This window comes from Nelumbo nucifera, chromosome 1 (assembly GCF_055504915.1).
Source record: "Nelumbo nucifera cultivar China Antique chromosome 1, China Antique-T2T, whole genome shotgun sequence".
Classification (NCBI taxonomy): Eukaryota; Viridiplantae; Streptophyta; class Magnoliopsida; order Proteales; family Nelumbonaceae; genus Nelumbo; species Nelumbo nucifera.
Window position 1 is genome coordinate 116463225 of NC_142649.1, and position 13602 is coordinate 116476826.

Consider the following 13602-nt stretch of genomic DNA (forward strand, 5'->3'; position numbering starts at 1 on the left):
GCACTTAAGCAATATGGTTTTACTCAACCGAAAGCTAATAACACTCTCTTTACATCAATCATTCATGGATCTACTCTTGTTGTTCTAGCATATATTGATGATCTTTTCATTGTGGGCAATGATCCCACCCAAATTTCAGCACTTAAACAATACCTCCAATGGTGTTTTCCCATCAAGGATCTTGGCCCATTAAAATATTTTCTAGGTATTGAAGTGTCTCGCACGAATGAAGGTCTGTTTTTGTGTCAAAAGAAATATACTCTTGATATTCTCAGAGATGTTGGCATGTTAGGATGTAAGCCTGCCTCTTCTCCCATGGAGCAACAACATTATCTTGGGCTAGATGATACCAACTGAGATCTAGAATGCTATAGGCAACTAGTTAGGCGTCTCATCTACTTAACCATCACTCATCCAGAGATCACATACTCGGTACATATACTCATCCAATTCACAAACAAGCCCCGTCAAGCACATAACACTCTCTTTACATCAATCATTCATGGATCTACTCTTGTTGTTCTAGCATATGTTGATGATCTTTTCATTGTGGGCAATGATCCCACCCAAATTTCAGCACTTAAGCAATACCTCCAATGGTGTTTTCCCATCAAGGATCTTGGCCCATTAAAATATTTTCTAGGTATTGAAGTGTCTCGCACGAATGAAGGTCTGTTTTTGTGTCAAAAAAAATATATTCTTGATATTCTCAGAGATGTTGGCATGTTAGGATGTAAGCCTGCCTCTTCTCCCATGGAGCAACAACATTATCTTGGGCCAGATGATACCAACTGAGATCTGGAATGCTATAGGCAACTAGTTAGGTGTCTCATCTACTTAACCATCACTCATCTAGAGATCACATACTCGGTACATATACTCATCCAATTCACAAACAAGCCCCGTCAAGCACATATGGAAGTTGCCTATCGAGTACTTCGATATCTAAGATCCTACCCAGATCATGGCACTAAATTCTCTACTAACAGTGATTTGGTACTATGGGCCTACTATGACTCTGATTGGATAGGTTGCCCATTCACTCATCATTCCACCACTAGATATTTCACCACCCTTGGACACTCACCTCTCTCTCGGAAAACAAAGAAGCAATCCACAATGTTTCAATCCCCAACAGAAATAGAATATCACTCTATAGTTGCAGCTACTTGTGAACTCCTCTGGCTTCAATGTCTCTTTCATGATTTGGGCCTCCATCATCTACAATCTATGGAATTTTACTATGACAACAAAGCAGCTCTTCACATCGCAACAAACACAGTGTTTCATGAGCGCATCAAACATATCAAAATAGATTATCATTTCATTCATCAACACCTTTAATCAGGCCACATTGTTGCTACTCATCTCCCTACAAAGCTGCAACCAGCTGACATCTTCACCAAAGCTCTTGGCCATGATCAATTTGTTACACTCCTATCCAAGTTGGGCATTGTTAATCCACATGCTCCAACTTGAGGGGGCATATTACAATTAATAACCACCTGGCATTAGTTATCAAGACTGCTATCAAGAATAGACCATGTGTGCAAGAACAGCCCTCTTGTATCTATTTAAATGGATTGAATAAACTGTGTTTTTGAGTCCATTATCTTTTAGACCTAGGGCTAGATCGAACCATGAGCAGGACACAGGAAATGGGTTCAGTTTTTTAGACTGCCTTTGACATGGCCGAGGTGAGGTGCCGTGCCAGGCTAGGCCACCCAAGTAAAAACAAACAACAAATAGCCAAACCTTCGACTCACCAACTGGTCAGTCCATGGGGCTGGACTACTCACACCGGCCCTTAAATTCTAACAATTAACAACCCGGCCCGTGATACGGTGGCTCTGCCAGTCCCCATTCTCTCAATACCATTTTCATTTTTTTTAAGGTTTTAATTCCTAACATTCATTTCATATTCAAACTCTTTGCTTTCATTAATTAATTTACGCAATGCCTAATAAAAACAAAACAACAATGCTTTAATTTATAACAACCTGCCAGTCATTGTTTGCTGAGGATCGAGGAAAAGTTGCAACAAGCAAAGAAAGAGAAAAAAAGAGAGCAAGCCAAATTCTTCTTCCTTTGCACTAGGCAGCCATCCACAGTGTTTTTCTCCTGTAGGCCAAAACAATTAATTTATCCATAATTCTCATTTCTCTCAACCACAGTGGGTGGCTCTTTTCTGTGGTTGATTCGATCTTGGAGTCTTCCTTTACGCACAAAAAAAAAATTAATGATTGGTTTAATTTTTAGCATACGATTGATAAAGAAAATTAAATAATATTTGAAAAACATTTATATCTTTTCATATATTATTTAACAATTGATTAATAACAAATACCGAATTATGATATTTTGAAAATTCATATACTAAATTATCACATTTTAAATTTCAGAACTAAATTATCGTTCGAGCCAATATTACTAATCGGGAATTTTCCCTACATGATAATTAATTCACAATGTATACGTGTTTTGCATTACTTTGGGCCTTTTGCCTCGAGACCATTATTAATGTTATTTCATCAAAATCCATGTCAGATTGTCAATTACCTAAGTTAACATAAATGTGAATCAGAGAAAAGATAATTATATGATGCGGCACCCATAGATGTTAGTACTGCATGGCCTTGTTACACTCTTCAAGTTGCAGTTAGAGGATCATAATTCAGACACGAAATTTCTGATGTGACACCCATACAGCATGGCACGGACAGTTATTCTGGTGGATTTGTGGGGCTACTAAGGAAAAAAACAAAAAAAGAATAGATAAATAAAGGTCTCTCACATTAGTGGTCGGCTGGTCGCTTTCAATTTTGATTTCTGATATATGGTGTAAATGCACCAGCCAATTTAGATTGTTTCTGGCCCTTATCACGTGGACGGTTTATATTTGTTCTGGTGGATAGCAGCCACGTGGAGCTCAGGTGTCTTCATATATATACATATATAAACACGTCAGTGAGTTGATGATAGTTATGATATGATTTGGTTTATTAAATCTATTTTATAGTTTTTATTTTAATAAAATACCCTATAATTTGCAACCTATTAATTTAATCGGTATATCATTAAGAAGTTTTATTATGTCATGTTAAAGTATTAATATTCTAAACTGAATGGAAAATGTTTAATAGCATGGATCATAATTGTTTATTTCAAAATTATCCCTAATATACATAATACTAGTTGCTTAATCACAAGATTTTTCTGATACAATGTCTTATTGGTATCATAATCAAACCCTTTTATTTTTGTTTTCTTTTGATTAAGTTTATCTACATAGATATTATGATCAAAATTATCATTTTTTAAGGTCGATTAAGTAAATGAATTATAAACAATAAAAAGTATTTTAATAAAATACAAACTATAGAATAGGTTTTAATAAATTTATAAAACTATAAAGGATGTTTTAGTGAATGATCTTTTTGATTTCAACCAATTAAAGTGAATATAAAACTATGGTTTTACTACCTACATTTCTTTTTCATTAAATGTTTGATACGTACTCTGCCTGCTGGTCCGTTGTTTGCAAATCTAAACTGAATATAAACTTTACACCCTGCATTCATTTGTTTACAATTGCATTCACATTTCATATATTTTTGTCTCATTATCATTAAGCCATTAACCATTCAAGTGCCAGAGTATACAAAGATCAATTTTCTCTCATATAAAGCAGAGACCACATCATCTTGTCACCTCATTCCCAAACAAATAAAGCTAATATTACCTCCATTCTACTTTATATAAAATGGGTTTTATTTATTTTGCACTCCGATGTATTTAAACCAATGCAAATGAAATTCGCACTAGCTTCAATCAATTGCTATTCCATGACTGAGGTCTTTGACACGACGCATGAATCTGAGTGGGTAAGATTGGATGACATGGCGGATCGCTATGAAGATGAAGGGTTCCAATCAACGGCTCCACGGCTCAAATTAGAAAGCCCCTTTTTGAAATTACATCCCTTATAATACATTTGTGTCTTTTATTCCCAGTAGTATGATTCGGATCACAAATTCATATCAGGTTGTGTCCATTCGTATCAGGTTGGCTAAAGACTTCACAATCACAATTCACATAGATTTTGAATAATGAGCATAATAAAACTGCAATATAATCCATTATATATATGGTGTCGACCCAAGTTGGGATATCTATCAAAATGGGGCCATCTTCAATCCCTTTCTTCAATGTTGGAAAAATGGTTATGGTGGAGTAGTAGATGATGGATTAATTCTTAAGTTACAGAATAGATTAGATGGAATTAATATTACTAATTACTGCGTGGGTGCAAGGTGGAAACCTCTTTTTTGGTAGAAAAGGATATCTAATAACATTCAAGAGAATGCAGACAGGAAGGTCTAAGAGACCAAACAAACTAAGCACTGAGCTGCTTCATCAAGATACCACCTTAAATAGAAGCATTGGCATTTGGGAGAATTAAAATGGTGTGTTAGTTCAATCAAGTTCTCATAAGGCTACGTTTGGGTTTGGATACAATGCAAATAAGTGTGAATGCAAATATGTAGAGTGTAAAATGGTTCATATAAATTGTAAAGTTGGGCTAGTTTTGCATTGACAAATTTATTTTCTTACCAAACAGACTTTTAGCCGCAATGTACCAGTGGCAATTGGGCGGGTTGAGTTGGGTTTGGTTTGGGTTGAGCTTCAACCCAATCCATCCAATCCGCCAATCCATTAATGACCTAGTTATATAAAATTAAATGGGTTGGATTCAACCCAAACCCACTTTAATCCAATCCAACCCGCCCAAACCCATTAATCTTATATTTATTGACTTAAAAAAAAAAAAACTAACTCTCTCTTAACAAATAAGTTGGTCATAGCTTGGTGGTAATAGTAGTTATTATTTATACAAGTGGTGAAGGTTTAATTCACATTACATGCATGTTTTTTTTACACAAGCGACGAAGATATTTGACTATGTTCGGATTTCGGGTTTGACCGAACCACTTAGGTTTAAACCGATCATACCAACTTAAACCATCTAATTGGATTATCTTCGAGTTAATCACATCAAGGGTGGTTGAACCTTTTAGATCTAGATCAGTCCGATCGGACCAGACAAGACTGATTCAGTCAATAGTGGACTGACTTGGACCAGCCCATATCAGGTTTGTGCACGGGTTTGGGACCGAACCGACTGGCCCAAAGCGGGTCAACGAAAGTAAATTAGGTCGGACCATATTTGGGTCGGGTTATGTGGATATTGGGCAGAACGAACGGTCCAAACCGGGAAAAGTGCACAAACACCGAACCATCCTGCCCGGAACCGTTTCATATTCAGCTCGAACCGGATCAACCTATATCGGGTCGGGTCGGGCTGTGTGAATATTGGTTGGACTAGATGCCCCAAACTGGGCAAAGCAAGCGGCACCGAATCATCCCACCCGGGGGCTATTTTGGATTTGGGTCGACCCTGATCGGCTTGTACCGAGTTAGGTCGGGCTGTGTGAATACTAGTTAGACCAGACGACCCAAAATAGGCAAAGCAAGCAGTACCGAACCATCCCGCCTAGGATCTATTTCGGATTCGGGTCGACCCAAATCGGGTCGGACTGCGTTGAACTAGTCTGGACTTGGGTCAAATTGATTTGGATTTATGTTGGGTGAAGTGTGTTGATTCAAGACAACTAAATTTAGTCAATAATTAATACAAAATTAATGCATTAATTATAAATTATTTAATTCAAATGAAAAAAAATAAAATTATTTAATTCAAATGAAGAAAAATTAAAAAAATAAGGTTAAGGAATTAATACTTATGTTTGTAATTGTTAACCCAATGGTTATCCACAACCCAGCCCAACCCATTTAAATGGGCAGGTTGGGTGATGGGTTGATCACACAACACGCCAAGTAAATGGGCGGGTTGGGTGGGTTCAGCAGGTTGGGTGAAAAATTGCCACCCCTACTGTAATGGATGCAAACATGAATTTCAATAAAGCATATGCTTTTTTTTATCAAAAGGCCACTTGAATGCAAATTTACTTCTTTTTATATTGATATACTTTTACATCTTATTATCAATGTAAATATGCATTGGTGTGTCATTTGTCAATGCATAAATATAATATTGCCAAATATAGGCAAAAGTGAATCAGAGTGCAAATTTACCCTGAACCGGGATTTACACTCCATTTGCATCGTTTTCAAATGCAGCTCAAAGGAATCAAATACCTTTTGGTATATTTCTTTCTTTCTGAGTTCAGAATCTTCAGAATCTGAGAAGTTTAGAATCACAAGATAAGAAGAGAGAGAAAATTTTAACAAATAATATCACTAAATGTGGTATTGGCAGGAAAAAAAGCACTAAATGTGAAATTTAATTTGATAAATATGTAGATCTTGAAAAGTTACCCAAAATAAAAAAAATAAAAAAAAAACCATCCTAATAGAACAACTAATCATAAAATTATAACCACCAAAAATTTGCATTTTCATTTATAAAAAGATGGTTTTCTGAAATCAGGACCGGGTTGCAACCGGGTAGAAACTGGCCAGAAGCACTCAATTTGAAAGGGATCCATGACCTTCCGAAGAATCACGTCAACCTAACCTGGGTGTAATAAGTACAATTCAATTACAGAATATGGATAAAATCCTTTTACTGCTGCGAATTCTAATGATAATACCAGTCCCAATAATATCATCATTGGGAGATGTTCCCAATACATGGCAGGGATGTGCTGTGAGACGTTGTAGGGTGGCCCCTTGTCAGTGGAAGATGTGATCTCCATTGCTGCAAAGATCGGAAGAAAGAAGTAAAAATAGAAATAGAAACAACTATTGAGGCACCCAAAAAACACAAAAATGAGAAATTTTATTGCTTTAGTTTTATAGGTTGAATCGAATAACCCACCAAATAGAAGTGACCCAAAGGAATTAAACTTAAAAGAAATTCATAAAAGCCAAAAATGATAGGGACTTAATACTCATGGTTTTCAAAATCGGATCGGACTGGACAGTTGGAGCGGAAAAACCGGTAACCGTTCAGCCCCCGGGTCCGGTTATACCATAAACCGTTAAAGCCTAAATAACCATTAAAAAGGTAAAAAAACTGCTGACCCTGGCAGTCGAACCACTAAACCGTTCGACCCGGGCAGTGGTTCGTGGGTTACGAAATTAATTTTCGTTAGATTAAAAAATAAATAAAAAACAAAAAAAGGACACTCATGTCCCCGATTCCCAAGTCTTACGAGTTAGGGTTAGAAGTTTAGAATGAAAGTTCATTTTTGTTCCAACTTCTAAACCTTCCTTGAGTTCCTTCCTCTCAGACGATCTGCAACAACCACGACCGACGGCGATCGACTGTGAATCACGACAACCAGCGATTACGGTGAGCTTCATCTACAATGGATTTCTTTTTCTAATCAGCAGGAGCAACAAGAAGCAACGGCAGCAAGCGATTTTGCAATGGCGGCCGGCGGTGAGTTTGGTAGCATACCACTTTTTCCTATTCACTTTTGTTTTTTATTCTTCCTTCCTTTTTGTTTTGCATGGACACTTCTCTGTTGCCTCCTTCTAGTTTCGTCAAGGTTGATGAATAACTTCTTCTTCCGTTTCCTCGTTCAATTGATTTTGAGGACTGTCTGAGTACTCTCTCTTCTCTTATCTTTCTCTCAACCATTGTTGTTGATGTAGCGCGATCTGACTATTCCCTGCTGGAGGGTGATCTGGCTTCCAGTCGGACGGCGAGCTAGGTAAATCTGCAGAACAAGATCCGAGAACCCGGGGTGGCTAGCCCGGCGAGGTCGCTTCGATGCTTAAGTTAGTAAGCTGTTGCAAGCTGAATAGTTTTAAGAATGTAGAGAGCTAGAGAGCTAGAGAGCAGAGAAATCACGCGTACCTTGTGCCATCTGGGTTGGAGCCTTTATATAGTTGAGTCCTCGCAGGTTTTGCGGATCGGTTTTGGGATCTTTTTCACGATGGGATCCGTTTCCGCTTTAATTGGGAGATAACGCTATCAATTGAAAAAGCTTATCAATTCCTCCCGAACCGGGCGGGGAGGAGATAAGGCTTGCCGTTATGCGACATGATCCCGCGAGGTTCAGGGTCTGTTGGAGAGATTTTCGGGATCGTCACGTAGTGGTCTGGGTCGGTATCCCCGAGCTGATACTTTTTAGTTTCGAACTGGATTGAATGCCGAAGTGCCTTGGGGCCAAGGTGATCCTGTTGCGACCTTGTACCGAGGTGACCTTGTCCCGAGGTGATCTGTACTGAGGTGGTTGAATATCCGAGCTCAATCTGTTGCGGACTAAGCATGTCAGGCTGAGCTGTCATCTCTTAGTCAGGTCATGTCCACGTGCCCCCTTATTACTAGGTCAGGCCAAATCACCCTTCATCAATTGCCCCCCCACTCCCCGAGCTAGGGGTTTCGACCCGGTGCGGGGAGTTCATGACGAGTTCAGGTGGATTTGGCACGAGGTCCAAGCGGCTTGTCGGGTGAACCGTTGGTCGGACCTGTTCGGTCGCCTGACTCAACCAGGAATAACCTAGGTCGCGTCTAGTCTACGTGCGGACGTCACGCCATCTATAAACTTTGCGGACGTCAAAACACGCGCTAAACCGATTTCAACCTCGGGGGTTGCGCAGCCGATTTTCCTAGGAGTCGTTGGATCACTTCGATCTCGACCGTTGATTCTCGGACACAGCGGCTATAAATAGGAGGCCTGAGACTCATTTGCTTTGCCATAAATTCGCTAGCCTTCGGTCTAAGGTCGTGATCAAGTTCTTTAGCTCGGTGTCTCTTCAGTTCGGTGTTCTTTCGAGATCGTCTTCCTCTCCTCGGTCTTTCATTTGGCGAGTCTTCCCTAGCTCTCTTTTCTGATTCTGTGTCTTTCCATGTCTAGTTTCAGTTTCGATAGCCTTTTAGACGGGAGCGGTGAATCCGCTGGAGCCGAGTTGGGTACCTTGGCTCAAGCTGATCTTCGTCCTGCCGAGGAGGTTACTTCGGGTCAGGATGTGGTCCGCGGTCCTCCCGAGTCCCAAGGTGAACTCACCCCGGGGGAACGAGAGGCCTCTGGTGGCCTGGCTTTCACCTCGCATCGAGGTCGGGTACCAGACAACTTTGGCCTGTCAACGATGGCGGTGGACAAGCTTCTGTACCTAGTAGTCCGATACAAGGTTCCAAACAACTTGGTCTATAGCATCCCCCTAGGAAACTTTCCTTGGGAGCACGGTCACGACAAGATCGTGATCTTCGAGGAACAGCTTGTAGTTGGTCTTCGTCTTCCACTTCACCCCTTAACAGTTGAGGTCATAAAGCTTTTTAACATTATCATAGATCAGGTGCACCCGAACTCCATCCGTAATGTAGTAGGAATGATCTCCCTTTTCCACAACTATAACCTACTCTCGACCTTGATATCTTCTCTTCCATTCTTTCTATAAAGAAGAACTCGTCCTATGTTCTGCCCGAACACAAGCGAACTTACTACTTGTCCCCACGTCTGGGTTACAAACTCTTGCACAAGCTCCCAAACAAGGTCTCGGCCTGGAAAAGGCGTTACTTTGTGGTCCGTAACACTGAGGGGTGGCCTTTCCTGATCCACTGAAGGGCGGCCATCCAAGACCCCGGTGTCAGGTTGGACCTGAAGACAAGGGAAGTGCTCCGATCTTGGGCGGAGCTCGGCTTGAAGTTCGAGGACTATGTGATCGAGGACAAGCTCATGCAGGTCGGTCTAAGTTCTGGTAGGTCGCCACTTGTTGTGTTGTCTTTGTTTTATTTCGGTGTTGTTTCTGACAGTTTGCTTTTGTTGCAGCAACCATGAAAATCCCTGCGACTGAACTCTTCGGTAGCATGAAGAAGGGGAAGAAGAAACGAGCTGCCAAAAGAGCTCGCATTGAATCTCCACCAGCTGCCGATCCAAAGCCCGAGCAGACAACATCCGCCAAGCAACCTCCTGTGATTGACTTGGTCAAGGAGGAATTCGGGAAGCTCTCCCCGCCCCGCGCGCCTGAGGAGGCGATGTCTTCGAAGCCCACCCCTGCAGCTGCCACTTCTTCAGGCAGCGATGACGCAGATTGGAGCATTCTAACTCCGAGATACAACCTACTCAAGAGAAAAAGCGCAGTGTACGCCGAGGAGGTTGCTGGCTGGGCTGAACTGCCGGTTGCTCAGCTCGGAGCATGAACGGCTATCCACTGCATGGTGGTAAGTTTCTAACTTGTCTTTTTTGATCTTGTACTTGGTTTTTCATGTACTAACGCTTGTTCTCTTCTCTTGGCAGGTGAACTCCGTTATCCACACCTTGACTTACCAGTCCGAGGTGCATCTGAAGCGGGCCCTTGCAGCCAAGGAATCTTCCCATGAGGCTCACACCGAGTTTAACTTAGCCCGCATTGAAGTAAACCAGCTGAATAAGGATGCACAGGCTAAAAGGGAGTTGATCACGCTGCTGATGTCTGAGAAGGAGGAGCTCGCGGAGCAGAAGGCAGCGCTGAAGAGGGAGGTGGAAAACCTCGAGGCCCACGTAAAAGAGCGGACTGAGATACTCCTTCAAGCAGTGGAGGAGGCCAAGGTCAAGGCCATCGAGGAATACAAGGCCTCGGAGGAGTACTGGAGAGAAATGATCGAGGTGGGGACGGAGAGCTACCGCAAACGCTTCAAGCTTAGTAGGTGGTTGACACGGCGTGAGTTCCCTCAGCTTGATCTCAGTACTATTACCACCTCGAGGATTACGAAGGAGATGGCGGCCAAAGCTATTGAGGATCCAGACTCTGAAGCGGAAAGCGACAGCGACCTGCTCGATGACATTGAGGCCGGTGCTAATGAGTGTATGGACCCTCCTACTGAAGCCTCGAACAAGGGCGAGGAGCCCCGAGATGAATAGAGGCCTCCTTATCTCCTATATTGTATACCTCGGGCCTCCGAGCTCGGTTTATAGTGAATTTCTTCTTTTTCCTCCTGTACTCAAAATTTTATATCAATGAAATGCAAACATTTTGACTTATCTTTGTGCAAAAATGTTCTAAGTTAAATAATTCCTGAACTGGCAAATTAAACTAAGTAGGAGTAGAAATGTGTAGGTTACCCCAAACTGTCGAGCTACCAAGCTGGACTACAAGTAGGGATAACCGAAATAAAATTTTTCCAAGTGTAGGTTACCTCGAACTGCCGAGCTAACGAGCTAGACTAGGAGTAGGGGTAACTTCGCATAATGTACACCGAGGTGAGCGGATATTGTAGGGTATATACCTGACCTGTCTGCGCATGGGCTACTCGCTTAGATGTCGGTTGTCCCTTAGAGCTAGTGGAATCAACTTGTTATTATATGCTGAGGTGGGCTAGACGTCGTAGGGTCTATACCCGAACTGTCTATGCCTTAAGCATGAGGGCTGATTTTCCTATGACGAAGAGGCGACTAGGACTTATCTGCTTATGCTGAAGAGACGACTAGGACTTGTTTGCCCATGCCGAAGAGGCGACTGGGACTTATTCGTAGTGCCGAGGTCATATGTCAGCTCGGCATCATGGCCCTTGGACTTCTGAGAGTGACTCGCAGTCCTCTCTCCAATTCAGCGATCACAAGTAGTATCTTCTCAAGTTGCCGATGTTCCACGTTCGAGGTACTTGCTTCCCTTCCAAGGTCTCGAGCTCGTACATACCTTCCCTGAATACCCGTCTTACTCGGTACGGACCTTCCCAGTTCGGTCTGAGCTTACCAACACCGGGCTCAGGTACCATAACCTTTTGCAAACGGAAGTGTCGCTTCTTGACCCGAGCGTTATAGTACCAAGCTACTCTCTGCTGGTAAGCTGCAGTCCAGATGTAAGCCAGGTCTCGTACTTCTTCCACCAGGTCTAGGTTGGTGCAGAGCTCGTCATTGTTTGTCTCCTCATCATAGGCCTCCAAGCGTAGCGTAGGCACCTCGATTTTTGCTGTGATCACCGCTTCCATACCGTAAGTGAGATTGAAGGGAGTCTCACCTGTGGCAGTCTTGATAGTGGTCCGATAGGCCCATAGCACACTGGACAGTTCGTTTACCCACAGTCCTTTGGCTCGAGCTAAGCAAGCTTTCAGTCCACGGAGTATGGCTCCGTTGGTAACTTCCGTTTGGCCATTTTCTTGAGGGTGCACCACTGAGGTGAAGTTTTGTTGTATTCCCATCTCGGCACACCAATTTTGAAACTTGATGTCCTCGAATTGCTTCCCGTTGTCAGAGATGAGTACCCGAGGTAGCCCGAATTGACATACTATGTTCCTCTAAAAGAAGTTTTGTATGTTACGGGCTGTGATCATTGTTAGGGGTTCCGCTTCCACCCACTTCATAAAATAGTCTACTGCTACGACCAGAAACCTCCTTTGTCCTGTCACAAGCGGGAATGGGCCAAGTATGTCGATTCCCCACTGTGCGAAGGGCCATGGGCTAGTGAGGTATTTGAGGTCGGCAGCAGGTCGGTGGTGGATGTTTGCATGCCTCTGACACTTGTCACACTTCTTGACGAGCTCGAGTGCGTCTGCCTTCATCGTGGGCTAGTAATAACCTTGTCATAGTGCCTTTTGGGTGAGAGCCCTGCCCCTAAGTGTCCACCGCACAAACCTTCATGGGTATCACGGAGAACGATCTCGGCCTCTGAGGGTCGCAAGCAGCGCAAGTAGGGGAGCGTGAAAGATCTCCTGTACAATTGTCCATCTATGATGACGTACTTAGCCGACTGGCGCTCTACCCTTCGGGCCGCATTGCATTCTGCAAAGAGGGTCCCGTGAAACAGATAACTCACAAGCGGGTCAATCCAGCTCGGCTCTGCTTGTGCTACAAGAGCGACCTCTCCTGCCCCCCCCCCCTCCGAGAATGTTAGGCCGAGGTAAGTCCTCTATGTACATTGTCCGCATGGTGTTACTGCTTGTGCTAGCTAACCAAGACATGGCGTCGGCCTCAGTGTTCTCGGATCTTGGGATTTACTTGATGAAATAAGAGGTGAAGCCGCGTAGTATCTCCCTGAATTTGGCTAAATAGGCTACCATGGTGGGGTCGCGGGCTTCATATTCACCGCTAACTTGGTTGACCACGAGCTGGGAATCGCTGCATATGACAAGTTGCTTGGCCTTCACTTCCTTTGCTAGAGTGAGCTTGGTGACTAATGCTTCATACTCTGCTTCGTTGTTGGATGTTGCGAACCCAAACTGGAGCGCGTATTCCAGCTTTACCCCACTTGGACCATACAGAATTATTCCTACGCTGCTTCCTTATTGGTTGGACGAGCCGTCAACGTGGAGGATCCAGGGCTCCTCGTCCCAGGTCGGACCTGCTCTAACCGGGATTGGTGTCGCACTGGTTGAAGTTTCCTTCGTGTGCTCAAGATCGACCAGCTTGGGGGTTGCGGTGTTGAACGTACATTCTGCCACGAAATCGGTCATGGCTTGGGCTTTAATTGCCGTTTGAAGTTCATACTGGATATCATACTCGCTGAGTTCGATAGCCCATTTTGTCAACCTGTCAAACACCTCGGGCTTGAGCAGGATCTGCCTCAGAGGCCTGTTGGTGAGGACGACGACGGTGTGGGCTTGGAAGTACAGATGAAGCTTCCGAGCTGCTATGACTAGAGTGTACGCCAGTT